We start from the raw sequence: 26961 nt of genomic DNA on the forward strand, positions 1-26961 counted from the left end.
CTCTGGTGTCTCTTGTGTGAACAAGCCACTTAGAGCCCAGACAACTCCAGCTGAGCTGTTAAAGTCACAGCAGTGACTGGGGCTGCTAATAGCATCCTGTTGCTTCCTCTCCTGGACTTTCTCTGCTCAGTTCCCCATGCTCAACTCTGAGACCCTGTAAATGTGTATCATACAGAGACTACGCAAATGTTTACAGTGAACTTTTACACAGAATCCAGAAAAGTTCCCTAATCCATAAAAGTTTCCTAGCAAAAACAAGCTCGCCCAGTTCAAGGTATGCCCAGTCTGCTGCCTGTGTGCTGAATGTCTCTTTTCAAAAGCTGGAAGGCTCCCCTGCATCCAAGTGTCCATGTTTATGGTCTCTGTGAGGTTTTCACAGTGACGACCTTCATTCAGATGGAGTACAGTCATCTTTCATGATCGCCATAAATCAGAGAACTGCCTATGTCAAGGAGGGTTAGATTGCTCTGGGGGGTTCTCTTTCAGAGTTTAAAAACAGAGGGGGACAAAGGTACTTTACATGTAGTGAAAAAAGCAGGGGGGAGGAATGTTATGAATTTTGTTCTGAAAAATTCAGCTCAACAGTTTGAATAGGGCCAATATTTAGGCTACAGTATTTGGCTGGATCTGTTATGCAATTCATCTTCCTGCAAGCAGATACAAATGATCTGACCCAGAGCCAATTTATGTTTATGGAGTTAAATTAGTCACTATTTATAAGCTGAAGAGTTTTCAAAAAGGCTGTTTAAGGAGGGTGCCATTACTTTTTCTAGTATGTTTGCCTTTCTATCATTCTGGATTGTTTTTGTTTGATTGTGGTTTCTGGGTAAAATAGTGGGTGCTATTTGTAAACATGGGCAAGATAATTTCAACTTTCTGAGGACTTGGATCATTCATCTTTAAAATGCGGGTGACACATTCCAAAACTAGGCTGGGCAAGGATATGTGGGTTCGAGGTCTGAGTCAGCTGTGCAAGTAGAGCCAAGTGTTACCTGGATGTAGGTTTTAATAAGAGGCAAAAAGGGAAGAGGACTTCATTTCCCAGCATGGCTTGGATCCCCTTCCTGAGTTCTTTCCCCAATAGAACTAGAGCTAAAGAAAGAGATGTCAAAGAAATGACCTAATTAAACATCTGCTGTGACAGAGAGGTGCTGAAGTTATATGAAGTCACACTCTTTGGCCTCCTACCCCAGCTTTTCCAAAATTACCCACCCTTTCTGATTCCTTTTCCTCCAACTTCATTTCAGCAAACTAATTCTGGTGACCCTAGGGAAGAATGCCATAGTATCGTAGAGTGTTCAGTTGAAAGATCTTAGCAACCTTTTGTTAGGCAACTTTCTTTTGCAAAATGGAAGGCAAGAGGGGAAGAGAGCCTGCAGAGTTAGAGAACATCAAAGTTAGGTCTAGAACTCAACTCTTCAGACTCTGTGGCCTCCCTTAGGACTATTCAAGACAACTGTAGGTGAGTTACTGGTTTCAGAGGGTGGGAGTTGGATGTGGCAGGCTGAAGCCAATTCCCCACCCCCTGCTTCCCCACTTCCCCCCTCCCCAACTTCAAACCTCCTGCTGCTGAAGTCCTACCTAGTCCCCTTACCTACCCATCTGCAGTTAAAGATCAGATTGCATAACTTCTTTCCCACACCTGGGCTGCTCCAAGAATAGTAGTCTCTGCAACATTTCTCCCTGCTTATCTCTCCTGCTGGCTCCTGCCTGAATGGTATCAAGCACTCAGTGCCCAGTAACCAGAAATCACTTACGCCTCTCCCAAAATGCCTGATTTGTATCCAGATTTTATCCCATCATCTAGTAGGATTCATCCAAATATTTGTAAATTGTAACATTCAGGAAAGAAGTAAGTGGCAACTTTTGACCACAGGAAAAATAGCAGGTTGCTCCTGTCATCCTCCTCCTCCCAGGCACTTTCTTTAACTGCCACAATTGTGCTCTACAAGTACTGGCTGTGCTCCAGGATCCTCTCTCTTGCTCTCTGCTCAGGATGCCCACAACCTTCTGCCTCCACCAGACAGGGAAAGCCACCCTATCTGTCCCCTTGGAGTTATGCGACAAATAAAGTGCAAAATAAAGAGCCATGTTGTTTAGAATACACTGTGGGGCACATAGTTGCCTTTCCACGAGTATCTATGGAATGGATGAATGTTGCTGTCTCTAGAATTGGAAAGAACCATCAGCCTTCTTCCCAAATGTTTTCAACTCAGCATACTGATGGATTTTTTCCATGGCAACAGAGCTCTTATTATCATAAAAGTCAACTGGAAAATATCATATGCTCTACCAACATTTGCTCTATTTCCAAGGCTGCTAGACAGCATCTATTCCATAAATCAAGAAATAGATCTCTTTGCAAAATTTTTGTAGAATAATCACAAAGAATATCTCGAGCCACATAAAATCCCCTTATTCGGCAACGATTCTTAACAAAAAAAAAAAAAGTTTTGTCACTATACAAATGGCCTACATTCCCAGGTGATTTTGTAAATAATGCACTTTTTGGAGCCAATGTAAAAATAACTATCCCCTTGAAGAAAGTCCAACAGCTTGCAATATCATGGTAAGTATCCCAGCTTTCACAAAGTTCCTTGCAGGATAGGTCCTACATTTCTATAGTGAGTGCTTTTCATTAAGGAAATGAGTTATTCTCCTGGATTCCCCAAGCTAGCACAGAGAGGGCTCTATAGGGTTCTTCATCAGAACAAGCATCTGCCCTAAGCGGTCACAGTCAGAGATGCAGGCACAGAGTGGGTGACAGACCAGCTGGGGAGAGGTCTGCTGACTCCATGACACAAACTGCCAGGACCAGACTGTGTTGGGAAATAACTGCCAGTTAATGTCTCCACTTGGAAATAGGAGGACACCCTGTGTCCTTAAGCAAAAGCCAAGAAATGTTTTAAAAGATGCATTATATTAGAGAGCATAGAGTATTTTCTAATCCTAGAGTCAAAAGAACCATGAGTTGTCCTGCTCTTGTCCCTGAGTCCTGTTCCTACCTCTTCCTTGGCCATCTGAAGTCAGAACAGACTCAGGGTATGAGAAGTGCTTCAAACTCAGCCCTGTGGGGTGAGGCAAGTCCAGTGCAAAGGACTCTCTTCCCAGGAGTTAATTCTTCCCTAGCTTTATTATAAATCTGCATTCCAGGGAGTAGTTTCAAAGGCAGTGTAAACCTTCCTAAGGGATTTATGTAAACCAGCTAGTGACCCAAAGTTTCTTGGCAAAGCCTCCATCCCCAGGAGGCAAGATGGCTCAGCTGGGCTCACAGAACTTTCCAATCTCATCTGCTTAGCAACAGTAAAGTCAAGAAGCCTGCTAAAGGGCTATATCAGCCAAGGAGGGTTGTTGGCCTCTTGCTGCTCTTTCTGAGCCCTGCCAAGAATGACATCATCTCGCTGGATTATTAGCAGGCCCTATCAGCAAACACTATCCCATCAGTCACATCAAAGCTGCCCCACATATGTTCATGCTGCTTGGGGGAGCCAGTTTCCATCAGCTTTGTGCCCTGCTTTAAACATTTCTGAGATGGTCTTGTGAACTGAGCCTTATTTTTAAACATGGGGGAAGATCAGAAGGACACCATGATAACAGAGCATGTTATTTTAGAGATTCAGATACACCTCTGGTCAAACCGTTTCTACTGAAATTTTTGAAAAATAAGAAAAATAATAAAAATATGATTTCTGGTAAACAGTTGGATTAATACAACTGACCCAAAAAGTGAAAGCGGCAGAACTTGTAAAGAAGTGGATATTCCTTTTCTTCTCTTGGTCAAACCTACCACAGGTGATGGGAATACTCCAGAGAGAGAGAAGGGTCACCATGTGGCTTTTCCACAGTAGATTGAACATAGCAGAAATGGAATACTGCTGAAAGACATTCTCTATCCTGTCCTGATACCCCGTGAATTTATATGGGCTGATGAGTATCCGTGCCATCTTCTTGGACATTTCAGAGAATATTAGCACAGAGAAGGACCTCAGAGATCAATCATCCCAACCCCTCATTTTGGAATTCAGCTGAACTATGAAAGGGCAGTCTGAGGCCTAAAGAAGTTAGTTGCCTCTGGATAGCTAACTAGCTAACCAGCTAACTAGCAAGAGCTGAGCTTTGGACCGAAGGGACTGTCTAAGCATGAAAGCATCACCACCAGGGTGAAGGTTCAAGTGGTAAAAGAAAAGAGGAAAGGGGTGTAATTAGTGGTTTGTTTTAACAATATAAAACCACCTAGCCTAAAAGTTACCAGAGACCAGTGTTCTTGCCTCTAAGACATGACTGATCTCTTTCTGAATCTGAGAACCTCTCCCATCTCTCCAAACGCAGAACCAGACACACTGGGATAGCACTCTCAGCCTTTATGAAGGGGGCATGTGTCCAGGTTAATACTCTTAACTAGGACCTCATCATCAACCTGGTCTTGCTTTTCCTCTTTCCTTCCACCCTCACAAGAAACTGCCTCTCTCCTCCAGACAAGCTTATTTTAGAGAATATCACAGGAAAGAATGGTCTTCCAGCCCTTTAATCATCATTGGTGAGGGCTGGTTATATGCTGGGCTTTGGCAACTCAGCAAAGTTGAGCAAGAACAAAATGAAACAGCCTTAAAGCTGGCATAAACTACCTCAATTTCCTGGGCACTAAAAAAAAAGTCACTCACCCATACCTCCTGAAAACGCGATTATTTGGTGTTGCAGTTTTTAAAACATTAATGAACTAAATCAGTTTGAATCGAAATGAAATTACATGGTTCTTGAAACTTTTGTATGAAATAGAATATTCGTTTAGGACCTCCAAGATGTAGACATTGGGATATGATTAAACATGCGAGGATTTATTAGAAGAAAGCAAGAAAATGAGGAAACTAGAGAAGGCTGGAGCACCTGCCATCAGACTGTGATGCAGGTCGACCCTGAGGGCAGGAGAGCGAGCTGGACGGCAGAGCAAGAAGGGAGGGTGGAAGCATCTTAGACTGCCCTGCAAGACAAGGAAGGCTGGGCACAACTGTCAGGGGTCCACAAGCCAAACACTGGCTACCAGAGGAGTCCCAGGACTCCTAGAAACCAACTGCCTTTTCTCAGGCATTGGCCAGAGTCGCCTGTGGGAAGGAAGTGCCCTCATTGAAGACAAGGTGATACATTTTAGACTGTAGCAGCTGGACCTGTGCTCACTTAATTTCCCCATAGCTGAAGGTCTGTGAGGCCCATTCCCCTGACTGCCACAAACATTGACTATCACAGGCTGTGTAGAATAGTAGTGGACAGAATCCACTCTGGATTCAGGCTGCCTGCTTTTGAGTTCGGGCTCTGCTCTTACCCACATTGTGACCTCAGGCAAGTGATTTAACCTCACCATGACCCAATTTCTTCAGTTCTAAAATTTGGATAATAACGATATTGTCTTCATAGGGTTGTATTAAATTAATCCATGTAAAGCACTCAGAGTAATGCCAAATTCAGAGCAGAAATGCTCAAAGAGGGCTGGCTTTTATTATTAAGTGCCATTTTGGTTGTGAGCTATTATGGGTTGTATTGTGCTCTCCCCACAAAAAGATAGGTTGTAGCATTAATCCCAGCACCTCAGAATGTGACCCTATTTGCTGATGGAATCTTTACAGAGGTCATCAAGTCCAAAAGAGGTTACAAGGGTGATCCCTAATCCAATATGACTGGTTCCTTAGAAAAGGGGGGGACAGACACCCATAGAGGAGGGACAAAGTGAAGAGACAGAGCGAGAAGACAGCCATCTTTAAGCCAAGGAGAGAGGCCTGGAACAGATCCTTCACTCATGGCCCTCAGAAAGAAACAATCCTGCCGGCACCCAGATCTTGGACTTCTGGTCTCCCGAGCTCCAGAAACATTACATGTCTGTTGTGAAAGCCACCCGGTCTGTGATCCTTTGTTCTGGCAGCCCTTATAGACTAACACACTGTCCCTTCTTAAATTCGTGAAATCGTCCTTTCAGAAAAATGTTTGAGCGAGAACACTTGCCACAAGTGGATGCACTGGCCCATGGCTCTTGTGACATTTTTGCTGGTGGGCGTTTCCAGAGTCAGACCCCATCAGGCCGTGCCTCCTTCTTGGCAGCTGCCGATGCCTCCGCATGTGGGTCCCCAGCCCGAGGGACAGAGCCGACGCCTCACTGTTATTTTAGACCATGTACAATTTAACCACCAGTGGCAGACTTGGAAACTGACATTTGCCCATAATTGCTGTGACCTGGCACCAGCATCACTGGGGAGGAAAATGGTGAGCTTTATTGGAAGCGGATGCCCCACAGAATGAGCAGATCACAGAATTCAAAATGAAGTTTGCTGTGATGTCACCTGAACTCATCCTGAAACCACGAGGCCAGATTAACTGGGTCCATTCAAGAGATTTGGAAGGACTTTTAAAATGCAACCAGCATCTAATTTCTCCATCCCAAAAAGAATATGATCTTATGTGAACAATTGTCTCAGGGATAGGGGAGGATGGGCAAGAAGGGAAAAAAAAATAAGCAACATTTCTTTGATGTTCTCTGTGGTTGTCTAAGAATCAGAGCAAGTTAAATGAGCTTTGATCTGAGTTTCAACCAATTTGATTCTTTCCATTATCTAAATGGAACCAGTTTCTCACTGTGCCTCTTATGCTATTTAAAACAAGGATTCGTTGCTACCTTATGTTAGCTAGGTTGGAGACCCTTGGGAGATGTCACGGACCTCCAGGGGCTGTGGCTGATCTCTCCCTTTGGCTGGACTGGATGTCTCCTGGGAGAGCCTGTTTGGTCCAAGCAGTCTGTGACCAAAGGGATACATGTGACTGGTGTTGGAGGAGCCTGTTGTCATCTTACAGAACTGCCCAGCCCCTTGAATTCATAAGCACCTGCCTGTCTAAATGGATCATGGGCTAAGAAGATTGTCCAAAAAAAAAAGCCAGTTCAAGTGGGATGACTTTTTTTTAAAAGAAGCTTGACTTTTTTTTCTTTTCTTTTCTTTTCTTTTTTTTCGCCCCAAAGGTTTTGCAGGGAGAACCAAGGTTGGAAGGCATCCTAGCAATGCTGGATATTTCCAGGATAAAAGAAAATGCTTACAGGAGCAGTATCTCTTAGATAAGTAGGTCTGCCCAGGGGAGGGTGAAGCTGTGGGAGCATAATGCTATCGCCCCTCCCACCTTTCTGTCTCTCCTGGCTGGGATTCACGTTGGTAAATTTATTACTTATTTTACCATCTGAAGCCAGAGAGTGGATGAGTAAGATCGACCCCTGTGTCCTAACAGATTTAGGGCAGAGGGTGTGGACTAGGGGAGGGTAAATCATTGGTTCTCAATGCTGGCTGCACATTAGAATCACCTGGAGAGGATTAAAAAAAAAAAATGACTTCCCCCGTTGCAGCTCCAGATACTCTCATTTAAAAGGGCTGGGCTGAGCTGGGCTGGGGCTCAGGCAGTAGTAGCTCTTAAACACTCCCCAAGTAACTCTAATGCTCAGTCTGGGTTGAAAACCAGTAACGCACTTCTTCACCCAAGGCAATGAAGTAGTAACCCAGAAAGATTGTGTCTCTGCCCTTGAGTGCAGCCCCCCTCCCCCCAACCCCCTGCCAGCTGCCCTCACAGGGGAGAAGCTTCCAGCCATAAAGGGACCTGGCCCTGCTGAGGGACACTGAGGCTGCCCAGACAGGGTCCTTTAGTCTGTTGTAGAACCACAACACTCAAAGAATCTGCACAGTCTGCCTTCAGTTGAAGGGCAGGGACTGGGATGAAAGGGGAGTGTGGAACTTGTTAAGCAAGAAGAGAGAGGCCCAAGAGTTTCTGCTAAAAAGGAGGAAGGGAGAAGTGGATGTTGGAGAGCTTGAGTCTGAAGTCAGTCATAAGTGTAAAGGCAAGAGCGTGTGTCATCCTCTCTGGGAGTCTGAGAGGAGAGAAGCTTTGTGGAGCTGGGGGGCTCTACACACATTCCATCGTGTCCCAGCGCCCCACTGACTGAGGGGACAGGTTGCAGAGCTCACAGGTACCGTAATAGAAGTCTCCTCTCTTCTCTTGAGACTACATAGAAGGACATAATGTCACCTTTGACGTTGATGGGGTTGGAGTATGTTTCTTTTATGACATCAGTTGCAAGTAGTTTTTCTCTTCTGGAAGTTGAGGAGTTCAGGCCTGTCACATCCTTTATGCCTTCTGGGGCTGCCCCAGCCAACTGGGCTTCTGTTCCCCACACTTCAGTGTCTGCAGGGCCTGACTCTCCATGAAAAGTAGTCCTTCTATCTTAGCAAGAGATGGTCTGAAGCTGGCTTGGCTCTTCGGTGTGTGGTCTGAGCCTTACCTCCGAGATGCCCTTCCTCCCGATGTGGGATCTCAGTGTACACAAAATCAGTTCACGTCTCAAATGTGGAAGGAGCCATGTATGGAAGTCTGTGGATTGCAGCCTTTACTTCTGAATTGCATTTAAGCCCCATCATTGGGAGATGAAACCAGATTGGCTGTTGAGTGCTCAAAGGATCCTGAGGAAGCACCTAATCCCACTGCCTTTATGAGTCAGGTCTCTTTAATCCTGGGGCCTCTCCAGCCTTGTGAATGAAGAGAGAGGGTGTCCTTCCATCCTTGCTTGACGTGTGGGAATGTTGGCACCCAGAGTGTGGTAGTAACCCACCCAAGGTTGATTGGTGAAAGGAGTTATATTTTCTCACAACCTTTTGTTTCTGGGGGGTACTTCCTTCTAACTTATCTGGATAGAAAATTTGAGTGAGAAGTGTTTTTTCCATCTGCCATGTCAAGGCTGTCTACCTCACATGGAGTCATCACAAAGAATTGCTTGAGGCCCTCCTCGCAACCCTCCGCATCACAGGGAGAGAGGCTGACCCACCAGGCCCCACACCAGGGCCCTACAATTCTTCCAGGGGGTGCTACTGACCTCCATCCTGTCTGAAGTGGGGCTAAAGGCTAGAATGAGCTCTCAAGAGAAAACCGGGGCCTGGCTGCTGCTTTTGCAAAAGCAAAAGGCTTTCCATCCAGGAATCATGACTTGAAAGTCAATTCATTTCTTAAAGCTGGTTGGAAGAGACATTTGGGAATAATCAAAAGCTATAGAAGAGTGGGGGGTGAAGTTTTGAAACTGCCAGGAGCTAATTTTCTGGAGGAGATAGAATTGGCTTTGCTAAATTGTTGGGCTCCTGTTGGCAGCTCTTCCCTACACTCAGGCCACAACTTCAGAGAGGAGGAGAAAACAAAAAACAAACAAACAAAAAAACCCACATGTAAATGACAGCTCTGGAAAGGGTGTGGGCCTAGGGGGTGCCACCCGAAGCAGAAAGCCACTCTGTACTCCTGCTTCCTGGTAATCAGATTCATGCCCCACTCAGTCCAGCCACGTAGCCCTGAAAGGCTTTGGAGTCTGGCCTAGAGAGATTGCCTGTTCCCTTTGTCTGTTTCACTTCTCATCCCTCATACCTCAGCTCAAGCCTGAAGCTCTCAAGAAACCTGCTCCTGGGGGCGCCTGGGTGGCTCAGTGGGTTAAGCCTCTGCCTTCGGCTCGGGTCATGATCCCAGGGTTCTGGGATCGAGCCCCACATCAGGCTCTCTGCTCAGCAGGGAGCCTGCTTCCTCCTCTCTCTCTGCCTCTCTGCCTACTTGTGATCTTTGCCTGTCAAATAAATAAAATAAAATCTTTAAAAAAAAAAAAAAAAAGAAAGAAACCTGCTCCTGGGGGTGCCTGGGTGGTACAGTCTTGGGTTAAAAGTTGGACTTTGAATTTCATTTCAGGTCGTGATCTCAAGGTCCTGAGACTGGGCTCCAGGTTCAGTGCTTGTCCCTCTCCCTCCCCCGACTTGCTCTTACTCTCTCACACACACTCTTTCTCTCTCTCAAATAAATAAATAAAATCTTAAAAAAAAAAAAAAAAAACCTAGCCTGACCAGGCTCAGCTCCCCATAATTGTCATTGCAAGAGGGGCCTCTCTTTCAAGAGCCCAAGCAACAGTTATAGCTTTCCTTTACTGTGTCTTTCCTTCAGTAGACTGGTTCACCCAAGGAATCCTGGACCAGTGTCTGTCTCTGCTGACAATTTTGTCCCCTCCATTTTACCCCATGTCTAACATGCAGCAGGTACTCAATATTTAATCATCTTACTGCTTATGATAACATTGGTGTGCATGCCTACACTTTATGAACTCTTTCTCCCTTAAAAATAATGCAGTTTTTACAACTGAGATGCACATCAACACTACCCACCCCCCACAAAAACATGCACATGCCCACCTACACACACTCATATAGTCTTGCCAGCACTGATCTCTCCTCTGTGGGTGAGGATGGGCCATTAATGGGGCCATAGCGACTGCCTTGGGACATTTTACCAGGCCAGCCCCCATCAATGTGGTCTTCCACTACTATTCTAAGCCTTAGAGTCAACCAATAACCCTATGGGTCAGAATAAGAGTGGGAAAGGAAATGGGCTCTGGGGAAGTAGAAAGGGATATCAAACCACAAACCTGTGCTTTGGGAATGAGAAGTATTAAAATAAATCCTTAAGGATCTAATCTCATCCTTGAAAACATTATTCGAAACCATATAGGTCTCCGACAAGTGTGGGATCCATCTCTACCTATTAAAGTCATCTGCTGGTCATTTAGGGAGGAACAACTCCAGTCTGTGTATTCTGGGTCATTAGGTTAAAGGCATAAGCAAACAAATGCACTTGGAGTTGGGCCATAAACCATCTCCAGACAGTGGGACCTCATAGAATTGGCTACATCCACAGCCTCCTGGGAGGGAGGGAGCAGCAGAAATGCCATTAGTAGCTCCATGCAATTATCTCAGATGCCTGGGGAGGGTGGTGGGCTGAATGCAGCTTGTTGGAACTCAAGTCATATAGACCAGATTGAGGCTAGCTCCACAGTGTACAAAGTGGACTGACTCAGGCAAATTACTTAATCTTACTACCCCCATTTTCTTGATGTGAAATAGGAATGATAATGGTCTCTATCTGGTAGAGCTGGTGTGAGAATTAGTGAAGGAAGCCATGTAAAAAACTTGGTCTCACACCAATGGAATGGAATGGTCTAGGAAATGCTCAATGGTTACTAGATATTAATACTATTTTCAGAAGGCACAGGTCAGAAAAGAAAATCTGTGCATTTCAAAACACCCAAACTCACCTCTTTGCAAGTGATTACATAATGAAAGTCAGTACTCTTCTCCTTTCATTAAATCATCTTTCCTAAAATATGCTCACTATCCCAGTGCCCACTGCTTCCACCCACCCCTTGCTTTCTCTCAGGTTCCATGGTAAAAGAGGTCTGGTTACATGTTTTCAAAGCTGATTTTTGCCTTGAAATTATGCATTTAAGAGGATTGTTAGTAAGGAACATTTTGGGTAATTTGGATACCATGAGTCAGGAGAAATTTGAGTTCACAGAGTTACTCTCCTTTGCACTATTGAAAATTCCAGCAGTTCATGAGAAAATCTGTTTAAAGGTATATTCAGGTCTGGAGAGACTAAAAGCATATTTTCTCTAAATGATATGTCTTTTAGGACATTCCTTAAATGATTTGCTTTGTTTGAGGCTCTTTTAAGAAACCACATGTAATTACGTTCAAGTATTCAGAAGGTTAAGCCTCAAACTCACAAATGCCAAGAAATTCAAAGTTCTGATTGCCACCCCATCTCTAATTCAGTGAGCGGGCCTTTGTTCCTTCCCTAAAGCATGATGCCTTCAGAAAAGAATGTGAGCTTCAGTGTCCATGGCTTTTGGCTTCTCTCTGTAGCATTCCTTTCCATTATTCGGGAAGTCTTTTGATATTAATCAATTTAGTAGTATTCGTAAACAGTCCTGTCTAGGGGAAAAGCCGCATATATGTTTTAAGACAGTCACTACATGCTAACGACAGAGTGTTTTGAGGTTTTTCAAAGTCTAAAGATGGATCAGGTCTAAAAAAGATTCTGAAGCCTAGTTCTCAAGGGTTCATTATTACTTATTTTGACTAACTCCTAACATGCATACTTATGCCTCCTGCGTGCAGAAATACTGCTCTTGTTAATCATGAGCTAGATCTCCATTGAATTCCATATTCTTCCAATTTTTTCAGAACACTTGAGACCCCAGACATTATTCTTTCCTGCAGTTGCTTAAATTATCACTAGCATATAAGGAAGAAGCTGAAGCAAGTAAGGACATGACTAAAGGAAATCAGACTTTACATAATTGTGATTTGCAATTAAATGCAACATATGTAACTATGTTTCATGACCAGTCTCTGCTGGATTTTCTTGAGTTTTGGGTAACCAGGGACTACCATATGAAATGGAATGGAAAAGCAAAGTAAGCCCGATGAAAAAAGAGAATCATCCATGCATTCAGCAAATAGTTAGCAATGTCTAGTCTGGACCAAGTACTATTCTAGGCACTGAGGATACATACAAAAATACTTGCCTTTGTTGAGCTCATTGTAGTGTTGGGAAACAGACGATAAATGTATGTGTATGGTGTTTTGTTGTAAAGTGTATGCTATGGCAAGTAGAAGAGATAGAGGAGAAAAATACAATGAAGAAGAGGGATAGAGAGTTCTGGGAGCAGAAGACAGGTGACTACAATTTATAACAAGATGGTCAAGGGAACCCCACTAGTATCTGAGCAAAGACCTAAAAGAATGCAATGAATGATCCATGTGGATATCTAAAGGGAAAAAACATCCATAGCTGCCATAGAAACCCCAAAGAAGAGGCCACCACATCCAGAAGAGTGGAGAAGTCAGAGTCACAGCATTTAAGGTCAGGGAGGAGAGAGGGATGGTATAAATTGGGCATCATGGGCCATTTGTAAGGACTTAGGCTTTTATTCAGAGTGAGAGAGAGCCATTGCCATCTTGTAAGCAGAGATGACAGGATCTGACTTTCACTTTAAATAAGATCCCAGGGGGGCGCCTGGTTGCTCAGTGGGTTAAAGCCTCTGCCTTAGGCTCAGGTCATGATCCCAGGGTCCTGGGATCGAGCCCCGCATCGGGCTCTCTGCTCAGTGGGGAGCCTGCTTCCCTCCTCTCTCTCTGCCTGCTTCTCTGCCTACTTGTGATCTCCATCTGTCAAATAAATAAATTAATTAAAAAAAAAAAAGATCCCAGGATGCTGTGTTAGGAATGGGCTGAATGGGGGCAATGGCAGAAGCAAGGAGACCAATGAGAAGGATGTTCAAAGTTTGCACCAAAGGTCTGAGAAGCAGCCAGATCCTGAATCATTGAAGGAAGAATTCATGAGACTTGCTAATGGATTAGATGTAGGAGTGTGAAAGAAAGACAGGAGTCAAGAATAACTCCAAGATTTTTTGGCTTGAGCACAAAAGGATGGAATTGTCATTTTTTAAGATAAGAGAGTGAGGGGTGGTGAGGATTTGAAGATTGATGTGTTAGGCTTGAGATGCTTATTAAACATCCAAATGGAAATGTTGAGTAGGTAGTTGGAGAGACAAATCTGGAATTCAAGGGAAAAGTCCAGACTTGACTCATAGTTTTAGGTTTTACTCAGCATTTGGATGATATTTAGACCCATGAGACTAACTGAGAACTCAGGTAGTGTATGTGGTGGAAAAGAGCCATTCAAGGGCGACCCCTGTGGCATTGGCAAGTACATAAAGATGCCACTCTGGACAGTTGTGCTATTCATAAATGTCTCAAGTCTGTATGGTTCAGAAAACCACATTTTTCAAATCAAGTAATCTAACGTTGTCTTTCTCCACATGTTGTCATCTGAAGTGCTCCTCTAATGAAATAGTGCTTAACACTAAAATTGTAGATAACTGTGAGGTGTTCCATCTCCTTTGTGCTGAATGAGTCTTTAGTCACTGACTTTCAGAAACAATTTCCAAAAGCTTCTTTGGCAGTGACTAGGCTAATGCCACATGGCCAAGCAAAGACACACATCCAAACATATTTTCTGTTGTGTATATGAAGGCAAGCGGCACTGCCCAAAGCCAGGAGTGCAAATGCCAATTTTGTGTTTCAGTAGGAGATAGTGTATTAATTGTCTATTGCTGCATAACAAATTGTCCCCAGAACTTAGTTGCTTAAAACAACTGTTCATTTCCTCATAGTTCTTATAGGTCAGAAATCTAAGCATGGTTCAGCTAGATTCCCTGACTAAGGGCCTCCCACAAACTATAATCAAGGTGTTGGTTAGAACAGTGGTCTGAAGGCTCAACTGGAGAATGATGTAAAATTGGTTAAAAGCCACCTCAGCTCCTTGACTCATGGGCCTCTCCAGCTTAACTGATTAGAGAAAACTTGTGAGAAATCCAAAAAAAGAGCGTTAGCAAGATAGTGTAAGCAAGATGCTAGTTACAGTCTTTTGTAAACCAGTAACAAAAATGGCATCCCATCATTTTTATTGTATTTTATTCATTAGTAGCAAGTCAACAGGCCTTGTCTGTATTTAACAAGAAGGAAGTAGTCAGGGGTGTGAAAACCAAGAGGCAGGAATCATAAGGGGGCATTCCAAGAAGTCTGTCTGCCACAGATCCCATGGGTAATTTTAAACACCAACAAACGTAGATTGACACCATGACTTTTAGTAGGTAGGAACATTTTCTAATTCAAAAGTACCACTTGTTTTTTGAACTCAGTAGCAACAACCCAATATTTATTAAACTGTGGATTGTAACTCCTTAGTAAGTCATGAAATGAATTTAGTGGTCATGACCAACATTTTCTTTTAATAAAACAAAGTAGAAATGATCAGAAGAACATGGCACATAAAAAAGTTTAGAAGATGTACTAGGTTGTGACATAAATATTATTTTTGAGGATCGTGGTCAAAATTCGTGATTTCCATAATATCATTAAAAGTGAGTGGCCCACCAAACATATTTTGGGAGAACAGCCACCTCCACACAAGGCAAAAGAAAGAATGTCAAGAGCAAAGAAACCCCAATGCACTCAGGTAAGCTAAATGAGCGTGCACTTGCCAGTTCATGCTTCTAGATCCCAGTTCTCTCCTGGGGTCTGTAAAGAGTAATTAATGAGATACTGTAAAACCCTGAACAGACATGACAGATATGACATCTTGCCTCTGCAGAGGCAAAGCAGACGTACCATGAACTAATGAAAATACCCTGAGCAATCCTACCCGTCTTGAAAGGTCAAAAGAGAGATTTTCTTCCCCCTACAAAAAACCAGCTGTGAGTGCCTCAAACAGTAGGCTTGCTCCAGACAGATGAGGCCATTTTTCAACTGGAGCACCCCCTTCCCTGTCTAAGGAGACAGCCCCCAGAGACAGGCACGTTTCTCTGTCACAGATAGAATGCAACCAGCCCCTCCCCCAAGGCCGTGACCGTTCAGAGCCTGGGATCAGGTCACTCAGCACTTTTACCTCCTCCCCATCTGTAGCTCCAGGCCTGTCCAAATGTCCAAGAAGCTCCGGTATTCGCAGTGATGACCAGTAAGTAGAAAACAAAAGACTGGCCAGTTTAATTGCTGCTTTCATCTTAAATGCCCCTTTTAAGATCAGCACTCAGATTCAGCTGGGGAGATAGCAAAGCAGAGTCTTCATCTCTCATCCACCCTTATCAGCCAGACAGCAAACGAGCCAAGTTTCGGTTACAGAGTCCAGATTTGAAAAAGACATCGTATGCCTGATGTTTCACATTTTCCACAGTGCTGCACTGCAGATCTTCCTGGTTTCATGTGAGAGTGCTTCAGAACTCATGAAACCAAAGCCAGGAACTGGTGAGACACACTGAAAGTCAGGACGTCTTGGCAGTGTTGACTTTGGGGAGGATCGGAGGTTCGGTTAACAGCATGTGAAACCTATTAACATTGGGTTTAGAGGAAAAAGGCAAGGAGAAAGGAGGAGAGACAGAGTAGAAGGGCTCAATTCGTGGTTTTAGTCAAAGCTTTAGGCTCCTCTAATTCCTAGAGATGAAAAGAGCTAAGCATTTCAGAGGTTTTGCTTAAAGTGAATTTGGATGTACTTCTGCATTTTCACTTAGCATTTAATATCCATAGTCTAAACAATTTCACTTGAAGTTGAATGATGAGCCAAAAACTTATTGTTCTGCCCATCTCATTTGTTATAGATACATAATCACAGTGTAGCCTGAATGTTAAACAGTGTTTGCTGATATAGTATGTTATTAATTAGTTAATTCAGAAATAGCTTTGACATTAACTTGAGGATAATGTGTATGTCTTAGACCAACTAGAAGTTTGGAAAAAGGGCTATTTCTACTTCTCTGAAAAATGAGTCACGTTCTTGAGAGCTTTTTACGTGATAAAATCTGAGAAGCACTACATGAGGTTTATTTTTTTGCCATGAAGTATGATGGAAGACCAAGTTACCCTTAGATTTATAAATATCTGAATTAGCATCCTCATAAATGGCTATTTGTGGTCTCATCAGATAAACAAACATATGCAAACAGGAAAGACTGTTTCTCCTTAGGTTTTTGGGCCCCCTTCTTAAAGTGTTCATATTTAGATGAAGGTTAGATTCCTATTTAGATTGAAAGTTTATTTAGAGTCTAATTAGATTTAGATTAAGGAGATAATTAGATTTAGATTAAGAAGCAGGTTAAAAATAGCTTATTTAGTTCTATCAGGTAGGAATGCTTTGGGCTACAACAAAAAGCAAGCCCAGATAATGCAGGCTTTATCAAGTAGGGTCTACTTTACCCACATAATAGGGATTTCTAACATAGGCCATGTCCAGAGCTGGTCGCTATGTTAATGAGAACACGGGCTCTTTTTACCATCTGCTCTGCCATTCCTGGGGCATCAGATGATTGCTCCACTATTGTAAGATGGCTCTACATCTCCACCCATCACATCCACACTTCAGGCCTGAAAAATAGGAGATGTTGACATTAGCACCATCTGTCTCTTGTATTAGGAGTGCCAACAACTGAACAGAAGGTCTTCTGCTTGTATCCCATTCTCTCCAGCTCGGCCTCATGGCAAAGCCTAGCTTCAAGGGCAGCTGAAAAAGCAAGTATTGAGCTTTTCCCTTTGTTAGAATGAGGCAGTTGTTGGGGAAGGGCCTGGGAGTGGATGTTAGACCAGCAGAAATCCATTAGCAGAAAAGCCATTGACCTGGGAAAGAGCAGCCATTAAATCAGCTCCAGACACCAAGGCCTGGAGCTTCACCCAGGACCTTTTTATCCCCCACATAGAGGACAGAGGTTTGTATCCACATAGGTAGAAATACAAGTAGCAATCTGGGTTTTCAAAGGCCAGTGGGGAAGTTTGGTCCTGATTCTGTATTGTATGGGACACTAACTGCTGTTTAGTCTAAAGATGAAGACACAGTGCTACAAGTTAAAAGTTATATAAGTTATAAACCAAATGTGCTTTAAAAAAAAAAAAAAAAGAAAGAAACCAAGTGATGTTTATTTTAATGGTTATGTGAAGCAAAGAAGATTGACATGTTTTCAATGAGACCTCGTTTAAACCATGATGTTTCTTACAACTGTATGCACTCATTCATTCAAATATCAACTCATTCTTTTAATCAGCCAACTCAGTCACTCAAATATTTTCGGGTACTGGTATAGGCAGTGATGAGCAACAGCAGGCCTAGTCCCTGCCCTCATGTTAAATTACAATCATAATTAGTATTCTAAAATCAAGCCTGCGGAGAGGAGCAGGGGTGAGTCAAAATCCGATATATCAGATATATGCTGAATCCTGGGAGATCATCAGGACCGGATCAGGCAAAGGGGGAAGGGAAGAGCAATCTCCAGAGAGGAATACACTCTTTCAGAACCTAGAACCAACCAGTACCGCAGCATAATTCAGACTTTGAAAGAGATTCACTGAAGAATATTTATTCCAACTTATTTGGGGGATGTTTATTTTTACTATACCTAATGATAAAAATGAGACTGTTATGTTAAAAAAAATAAATAAAAATACAATTTTTTTTTTTACCTTGTCAAAAAATTTTAGGCCCAGCTGGGTGGCTCAGTTGGTTAAGTGTCTGCCTTTGGCTCAGGTCATGATCCCAGGGTCCTGGGATTAAGCCCAACCTGGGCTCCCTGCTCAGTGGGGAGTTTGCTTTCCCTGCTCCCTCTATGCCTCCCCCTGCTCATGCTCATTCTCTCCCTCTCTCAAATAAAAAAAATCATTTAAAAAATTTTTATGAAAAGATCACATTTTTTTTTAAAGATTTTATTTATTTATTTGACAGAGAGATCACAAGCAGGCAGAGAGGCAGGCAGAGAGAGGAGGAAGCAGGCTCCCCGCCGAGCAGAGAGCCCGATGCAGGGCTCGATCCCAGGACCCCGAGATCATGACCTGAGCTGAAGGCAGTGGCCGAACCCACTGAGCCACCCAGGTGCCCCAAAAGATCACATTTTTAACTCAGATGGATGTCTAACTCACTGAAGATGAAAACTATTTCATTTTAAAGGTGCTACCTATAAAGATGTGGTTCTCTAAGACCTTATTTATATTTTAAGCATGAAATGAAAATAAGTCAGTATCAGGAGGTTTGCCTTGAACCTAGTGTTAAGGCCTTCAAACGGGAGAGATTCATTTCAAAGTCAGTATTGGTCTTAAAACCTAACAAGTTAGGACTTCTTACTGGGGCCACTATGGGCATCTCATTAATTATGCAGTTACTTTTGCCTGCTTGTGTTCACGCTTTTAATAGCATGTTTGTTTAATAGCAAAATAGAAACTTTAGACTCTTAATAAATGAATAATAACTTATTGATCATTATGTGATAAATATACTATAACCTAAAGAACACATGAGTCTGAAAGTGTGGATGAAAGGGGAGAAGTTTGGAGAATTGGAAAAGTATTGGCTTAAGTATTAGAAAAATGGAATTGCAGCAATCTGAAAACACAGAAGTTATGTTTTAGAAAATGGAAGTGAAGGAGACCAGTGGGAAATGAGAACAGAGGTGACAAGATTGTGAAGGGAATAGATAAGGAAAGGGGAGGGGACAGAGAAGGGAGAGCGGACCTGGAAGGAGGCAGTAATGAAGAAGGATGACACCAAATTGCTTTGGCCAATGACTGTCTCTGGGCAGACAGAGGAGGGGTTTTCATTTGGGAGCTTGGGGTCAGTGGCACCTAAGGGACCAAAGTATAGGGTTAGGAGGACTCAAACGACCATCCTAAACAGTAGTCTCGGTGGAGCTGCGCTCTTGTTTTGGTGCTGTGTAAAGTCAATATTTCTGAATCCACTCAACCTGACGGCCTCACATAGAGCAGAGCTGACTTTTCAGAAGGACAGCCTGTAAATCTGGGCAGAAATCTGTTGCCACCAGCTGGTTCACGCTGTAGGCCTGGACAGCAAACTTAAGGAGTGAAGCCACCCCCGTCTCTAACCAATGACACCCCCAAACTCCCTGACACAGACCAAGGGAGAAGATTGCCCTTTTCTAAGAGTTTGAGGCTTTCAAAGGCTCATTTCAAAGTTTCAGTGAGGTCTTGTATTATTAAACTGCACATGGTCAGCAACAGATCAATTTCTATTTCCTTCAGGTTTGAAGAACATAACTTGGAAAAAAGAATAAGGAGGGAATAGGGAATGAAATCTAATTCCTACTTGCAGAGAGGAGGTCATGCAAATTCTAGGCAGTTAGGAAAATACTTCCTCTTTTAGCCTCTTTTAACCTCTACTGCATTTAAGAATGAACGTGCGATCTTGAAAGGCCTGTTTGTGTGTGTTAAAACCATTAGTAGCTATATAGGAAATCAGAAAGGTATGGATCTTGCTTACATTGGTGGGGATACCTCCATGTAGCCCAGATGAGTGATTTCTGAATGAGTCTATGAGACTTAAAACACAAAGCTTCCCTCTGGAAAGATGTAAGGAATCTGGAGTGCCCAAGCCCATCAGACACTATGCAGCTTGAATACCCCTCAAGCCTCAGTATGGATTGAACAACACAAAGTTAAGGAAATACACACTTCAAGAAAGATTTTCCAAAAAGTGAATGATGATTAACAAGCAGATTTTATCATGGAGGTTCTCTAAGAGATGGGCCCAGACATGAGGATAGACCTAAGTTATCTATTCCTTGTTAACTCCTTGGAGACTCTTCATTTGGAATCTGGACAGTATCATGCCCATAATGTAGTCTTAAATGCATTTCTTCACATATTTTTCTTTCCTCCTGTTCTCAGTCTTTCACAGAATTTGGTGAATCCACACAAATGTGGATCATGCTTTTGTTAAGGGAAGTAAAAAATGGAGCCTACTCTGTATTCCCCACTCTCTCCATGGAGACCCTGTGGAGGTAGCAGAATTACAACATTGAAACACCAATCCAGGGGCGCCTGGGTGGCTCAGTGGGTTAAGCCGCTGCCTTCGGCTCAGGTCATGATCCCAGGGTCCTGGGATCGAGTCCCACATCGGGCTCTCTGCTCAGTGGGGAGCCTGCTTCTCTCCCTCTCTCTCTCTGCCTGCCTCTCTGCCTACTTGTGATCTCTATCAAATAAATAAATTTAAAAAAAAAAAGAAACACCAATCCATTATCCAAACCCAAGATCTTTAACAAGGGGAGTAATGACCCTCAGTGAAGCTAGAAAAGACACACTTATTGAGATGAAGGTAGCTGTTGGGGGACAATTTGAGTTGATCTAACCTCCCTTTCCCAAGTATACTAGAGGAAAGCTATCTTTAAGGGAAAGAGAAAATTGATCCTTGGTATGACCTTTTTAAGACAAGGCCACTAATGTCTTGATGTTCCTCCCATTAAGAAATGGGGTTTGTATCTCCTTCCCATGAATCACAGTGTGCTTGGGCTTGCTTTGACCAATGGAGTATGGTGAAAGTGATCTATGACTTTGAAGATTAGGTCATGCAAGATCATGGGAGCTCTGCTTTGCTTACTGGCTTACTCTTGGAATTCTGAGCCATGCAGAGAGGCCGTGTGTAGGTGCTCTGGTTAACATTCCCAGGTGGGCTCACCCTCACAGTCACCCCAGCCCAGGGATTCAGTCATTTTTGCATGAAGAAATCTCCATGTGATGCCAGCTGTTGTAGTCAGTCCCAGATGAAATCCCAGATATTGTAGAGTAGACACAAGCCATGCCCACTGTGTTGTATCCAACTTCCTGCCCCACAGAATCTGTGCATATCATAAGATGGTTGTTGCTTAATGCCCCTCACTTTTGGGAGGATTTTTTAGGTAATAATAGAGAGCTGGAACACTGGAGTTACAAATAGGATTTAACTACCTACCTTCTGCTAGTTTGCCGTGGTTCACATCCTTGGCTCTATTGTTTATTCATGCCCTAGGAAACTGTGCCTGTCTTAGCCATTGTGTCCTGTAACAGTACTTGCTAAGGGCGATTTGATTGTATCAATTTACAGTGAAGTGTGTACTTTGCAAAAATTATGTAAATAAGGCTTCAAGTCAGGCTTTTGAAGAGAAGAATTAGTATATGGGTGACACCAAACCTTCAGAAAGCCTGGCATGTCCATAAAACCCTTCCAAAGGGTTACTTCAGTAAAACCAGTCCAAGTGAACCCTACTGTTTTGACTAGTAGTTGTTAAATCTGGAACAAGTGCCTGATCTGAGAACAGCTAACAGCAAACCTTCAATTGGCTAACAGTCTGTAAACTCGAGATGGCCAAGAGGAATAATGATGGTTAACTGTTCCAATACAGTTCTCTCTCTGGGAGCATCTGGACTCAAGAGACAGAGACAGACAGGGTTGGGGGTGTTGGTAGTAGACGGTAAAGAACTATGTGAAGAAACATGGAGGAAGCATAAACATAAGTTCCAAGGTAATAAGAACCATCTGAAAGAGACACCAGAGTAAACCAAAGTCATGAGTCACCAGAATCCATAAAATAAAGAAAATGGGGGTGGGGGGGCAGGTCAGTTAATGGTGTCCAGTGCAGCGGAGAAAGTAGGAAAATGGCACTAAGAATCAATGAGTTCCAGTTTCAAAGGGGCTTGAAAGACAAGTCATGAGAGTTGTGTTCCATCCAAGTTTTTATCTAGGGACATAACTCTCAATATAAAATTGTTCCTATGGAAAAATTAATTTCTATTTGATCATCTAAAAATAGGGTGTTTTATGATACTACTTCTAGGTATAAAGCACACACTGTATTTGTTTCCTACCCATTTTCCTGCTCAGTAAAATGACACTGTCCAAAGTCTTTAGTGTGGGCTTGACAAGATGCTACAGGCACCCTTGAGCCCTATCTCATTGACATCACTGCCAGAGCTGAAATTCCACAGAGTAAGTTCCCAGGAACACAGTGGCTATGGCCACAGAGTCCTGGCCCCACATCCTCACACAGCAGCTTCCTTCATCTGCCCCTGTTTGGTTTCTGTAAACCCAGAGTAGGACTGTCATGAAGTGGCCAAGGAAGGGCCACACAAGGCCCTGGACGAATTCCTCAAACGTATCCCACAATGAGAGTCAGCAGTCAGCAGAAAAGAGGTGGAAAAATTTCACATAGCCAGTCAATTCCATATCGATGTCAAGACCCAATATCACCAGAAGAGTCTGCTACGGACACAGAGAGGGAGTCCACGCAGTTCTGAGATTGTATTTGCCCTGAACTGAGCTCACTCTGATGCCTCAGAATACATACCAGCGCATCTCTAATTATTTCCCCCAAGTAATCCATAAAATAGCATTGGCTTTTGACCAGCAGCTGGAGGATGGTGCTCATGGAGGCCAGTCTGGAGCAAAGAAGTCCCATTTCCTACCCTGAGCTCCACATTCCAGTAAGTGTTGGAGAGAGCCTGGGCCTTCCACAGAGGATGCCCCAACAAGAAACCCCACCCATGAGCGGCCTCCTCCCCATTGTAACTCACGGAGACCCTGATTCCACACAATAGTACTGGGCCAACTTCCTGCTCACTGTGGACCTGGGCATAAAGTAAACAATGGGGCCTCTTTTAATAGCATCCTGTTGTTTGGCAGTCATACACCCCTCCTAAAGAAACCAGCCCCTCAGTGTGAGGACAACACAGGGTTTGTCTATAAATGCTTAGTTAATGGATAGGAATTGTTTGCCTAGACACGCTCTTAACCAAACTGGCAGCTTCACATGAGCAAGAAAAAGAAGATTCAGAGCAGAACCAATGCTGTTGGAGTGGGTGCCTGGAAGTTCGGGCAGCAGAAATGTTCCCTGCTCCCCCACATGTCACGTTACGATGAAGAAAACACAATTTCCTAACAACAGATAGGAGCCTTGAGAAATAAAGTAGGGTGGGGCCTGAAAATCCATCTGTAATACTGAGGATTAGCGATGATTAGGAGGAACCCAGGAAGGGCCAATTCCTGTTTTGGGCAAACAAGGGGATTGACAGGTGCAGTCAGTGTTGTGTATACACAACGGTGGAGAGGGAGACGGTGGCTTCCCTCCTGCCCCAGGGTTAGTAACATGAGATGTCCTTCTAGGCCTGACCGGCATTCGTCGTTCTGTCCTTTGGCAATGGTGCTCCCTTTATGAATGTCCTTGGAGGAAATACAAACCTTCTCCTGGTTTTGACTGCTCTTGTGAACCCTTTGCTCTGAGTCAGTCCTGGCAAGGTGGTGCATGTCGCAGGTGCTGTTTCACAGCTGTGACCTGAAACTTAACTGCCTCATCCTCATGTAGCTGAAGAAGAAGAAGAAGCAACCTCATGAAGCTGAAGAAGAAGAAGAAGTCACGCTGTAGGTCTGTAGGTCTGTAACCTTTGTCGAGGGCTCAAGCCAGTGCAGAATGTGGGGGGCTGAGGCTCCCAGTGCTGTGTGCTTGCTCTCAGCCACCACCTGCTTTGCCTCGGGAAGGAAGATCTAAACCCATGCTCTGAGGAAAGGGCACTTGCCCTCTGTCATGAGGGATTATGTGGCGCACCCTCCCTCAGAGGATAGCAGTGCACCTCTCTAGGCGAGAGGAATTTGAAGGCTCCCAGTATGGAGGTTACAACCCTTCAGCTCTCTCTGAAAGGAGAATTCCTGATGGGAAGAGCCCAATGTACCCATCCATCCCAACTCCTGTTTATTTAAGGAATTTCCTGCCAGGAGGCTTCTGCTGCTAAAAAAAAAAAAAAAAAAAAGAGCTATGTTCTAGAAAGAGGACCATGACTTGGCCATGAGTGCTTGTTCGTGGCAACCGCCTTAGGGTCAGACGAATCCCTCTACTTTTTCTTCTTCCTGCTTCCTTGCCAGCAAGGGCTGTTGTTCTTAACCTTTGTATTCAAGGCAACATGCTGTGCGGTGCGTTCTGCAGACTGTGCCACTAGAAGGAAGCCAAAACTGCTGTGAGACTGCTCCCTGCTCTCAGACATGCCGCCTGGCCACACTCACTCCTCATACCCGCACAACCCTCTCCCACGACCTGAGCACCATCGTGTCTGCCCAATGCCTGTGACTTGAGCAGGCCACCTCCAGCTCATTTTTAACTTAGTAACCATACCGTCTGCATTGACAATTAACAGCGAAGGGGAATTCTTTGGCAGTTGAGGTAGCGCCCTAAAGCAGGTGGTTAAGACCTCCGAGAATAGATGCTTTGGGCAGTTGACCTAAGAGAATTATGTTCGCTGTGTAAGAAGAATGAAATGAGGGAAATGAAGGAGTCAGAAAATGCCATGGCTGGGGACAGAAGCAGGAGGCCGGGTCTTACAGCATCAAATCCCTATCACGTTGGCGTGAGAAGGAGGAAACGAATCACTACCGGATGGTGCACATAACCTGAAAAATTCTGTTGTTTCCTGCAGGTGATTTGATTCTCATTCTGGCCCAGCTTCCCTCATGGGAACCCTGGCCCCGAGAGCTTGCCACTGACTCCCAAGCCTCAAGTAGACTTCAGAACATAGCAATGGACCTGGATGAGGCAGGGTCTCTCTTGTCAGATTGTCAGAGTGAACCCCATTAAAACAAAACAAAACAAGACAAAACACCCTCAAAATTTCCATGGTTAGGATACAGCCCTGAAAGTAATTAAGATCAAATCCCGAATCCTCTCCTAGCGCCCACGTCTCTAATTATGTTCTTATATCCTGATTCTGGGCAAAGGAGTTTGAAAAGCTCGAACATCAATTACTCAGACCCATTTACATTGAAAGGGCCATGAGCTCAATCCTAGCACAACAAGTAAGTGGACTTGTTTCTCTGTCCCAGCTCTTACAGTCCCTGCTTGCCAGAGAGAAGCTTGCTACCGGCAGGGGTGGGTAAGACTATGGCCTTGGGGAAATAGCTCATCACAACTGACTTGACTGCAACCGACTCTGCCAGATATTTTATGTACATGACCTTGAATGCTTCCAGTGGCCCTTGGAAGTTGGTGTGTCTACCTCAATTCTGCATATAAAGAAATGGGTTCAAATAGGAGTCTACCTTCCAGTCATAAGTTCAGATCCCAAAGAGCAGGGAGACAAAGATGCTTGTGAAAGCGCTTCATTAAGAGAAGTTCCCAGGAAAAGTGGTAAGGAGCTAGCAAAGTGGGACCAAGATGGAAAGGGAAGTAGGCCAACAAAAGGAGCAATGTCAGGAAGGTCTTGAAAGTGAGCTCTAAAGACGGTATTAGAGTCTGTCTGTTCAGAGATGAGACAGCAGAGTATACTCTTGACCCAGTCAGTTTCCGGCTAAGGGCAGCCCCCAAAGGGAAGTAAACTCCCAGGTATCTTTCTGCTCTGCTGGCACATTGTTCCAGTAATCTGAAGGAGAACAAAGATAGAGGGGCTGGCCGCTGGTAAGAAAGCAGACTGAGAGCCAGGGCTTGCAAATGGTAAAGGGATCCAGGGATGGTGTGGAGCACATGCCTCTCTGCAGAGACATACCCTTTTGGGGACATAGTTACAAAGCTGTGGGCCTTCTGCCTCTGGTGGCGGCCCTATTGGGCCTTGGCTACAGCACCATAACACTCTGGGCTGGGCACTGGCAGGGTCTGTTCCAATGCTGCTGCAGGGAAAGGGGAAAAATCTGTTTCTACCAATGCCCCATGGCTACAAAAACCTCAATTTTAAGCTTGTGCTGATAGCAGAGATAAAATGAGGGAATGGAAGGATGTCATCATTCAGTTTTAAATTCACAGATCCAGACTGTCCTGAATGCACTATAAATCAACTAATTTCTATGCTCCTGTCTTGTAATTAGTGCATTCCTAGTGTGGGACACTTCCTTCTGTGATGGGACATATTTGATCTATTTTCAGAATTTTATCAATAGATTATGAAGAGATATGAATAGAATGTAGCCATCATTTGAATTGTAATAGTAATGGTATTCTTATAATAGTCCTGATTATCAATGTTTAAAGTTACATTATGTTGCCATAAAATTTTTGATATCTCACATCAGTCAGATATTTTTTAATCAGGTTTTTTTGTTGTTGTTGTTCTGTACAAAAATCAACAAACTGCCATCTCTTATTAAAAGCACCATTTTCTTAAACATAAATATACAAATATGCCACAGTTTTGCTGGCTTGCCGTGGCATTTTTATTTGTTAACATTTTGGAAACTACAATGTGAAAGGAAGGCTGAGCTTCTCTCAAATCCAGGGAAAGCTGCCGATAAAGGAGTAATGACACACAGCCATGGGACAGCCGCCTTCCCAGTCAGAGAAGAAAAACCAGCAAGATGTCTGTCTCAGAAGGTGGGTGTTCCAAATGTGTGCAAATGGCCATGAGCCAGTCTCTTCAGGAGCTGTCAGGAAGTGTGGGGAGGTAATGTGTTCAGTAAATGTTGTCTGACTAAATGGAAGGATGAAGCACCGTATAGACCCAGGGACTGGGGGGAATAATTCCAGATGAGGCACAGAACCTTTGAATCAGTAGAGGCTGAGGCAGGAGCCTGAGCTGTGGGTTAAAAGGCAGCACAAAGTGGGTCCTGCTGCAGCCTGGAGAGGCTCCAGCCAGGGGCCTTCCCCGTGGCACAGCCCAGCTCCAGAACTGTGCAGCTCTATCTCCACACCCACCGCAGGGGGTCTGCCTTAACACCCAGGCTCTGCCTCCAACCTCAAGGCTAGAGGGCCAGACAGTCTGAGGGGAATGCTAGTGTGCCTTATACATTATTTATGGCAATGGTCTCCAAACT

At 43.9% G+C, this 26961-nt stretch overlaps 1 long non-coding RNA gene across 2 annotated transcripts in view; it reads left to right on the forward strand.

The window, feature by feature from the left end:
- LOC111148311 overlaps positions 1-26961 on the forward strand; it is a 371316-nt gene that overhangs the window by 77745 nt on the left and 266610 nt on the right. The window lies entirely within an intron of this gene.

The sequence above is a fragment of the Enhydra lutris genome, unplaced genomic scaffold (genome assembly GCF_002288905.1).
Source record: "Enhydra lutris kenyoni isolate GAN:26980312 unplaced genomic scaffold, ASM228890v2 scaffoldscaffold19, whole genome shotgun sequence".
Lineage (NCBI taxonomy): Eukaryota > Metazoa > Chordata > Mammalia > Carnivora > Mustelidae > Enhydra > Enhydra lutris.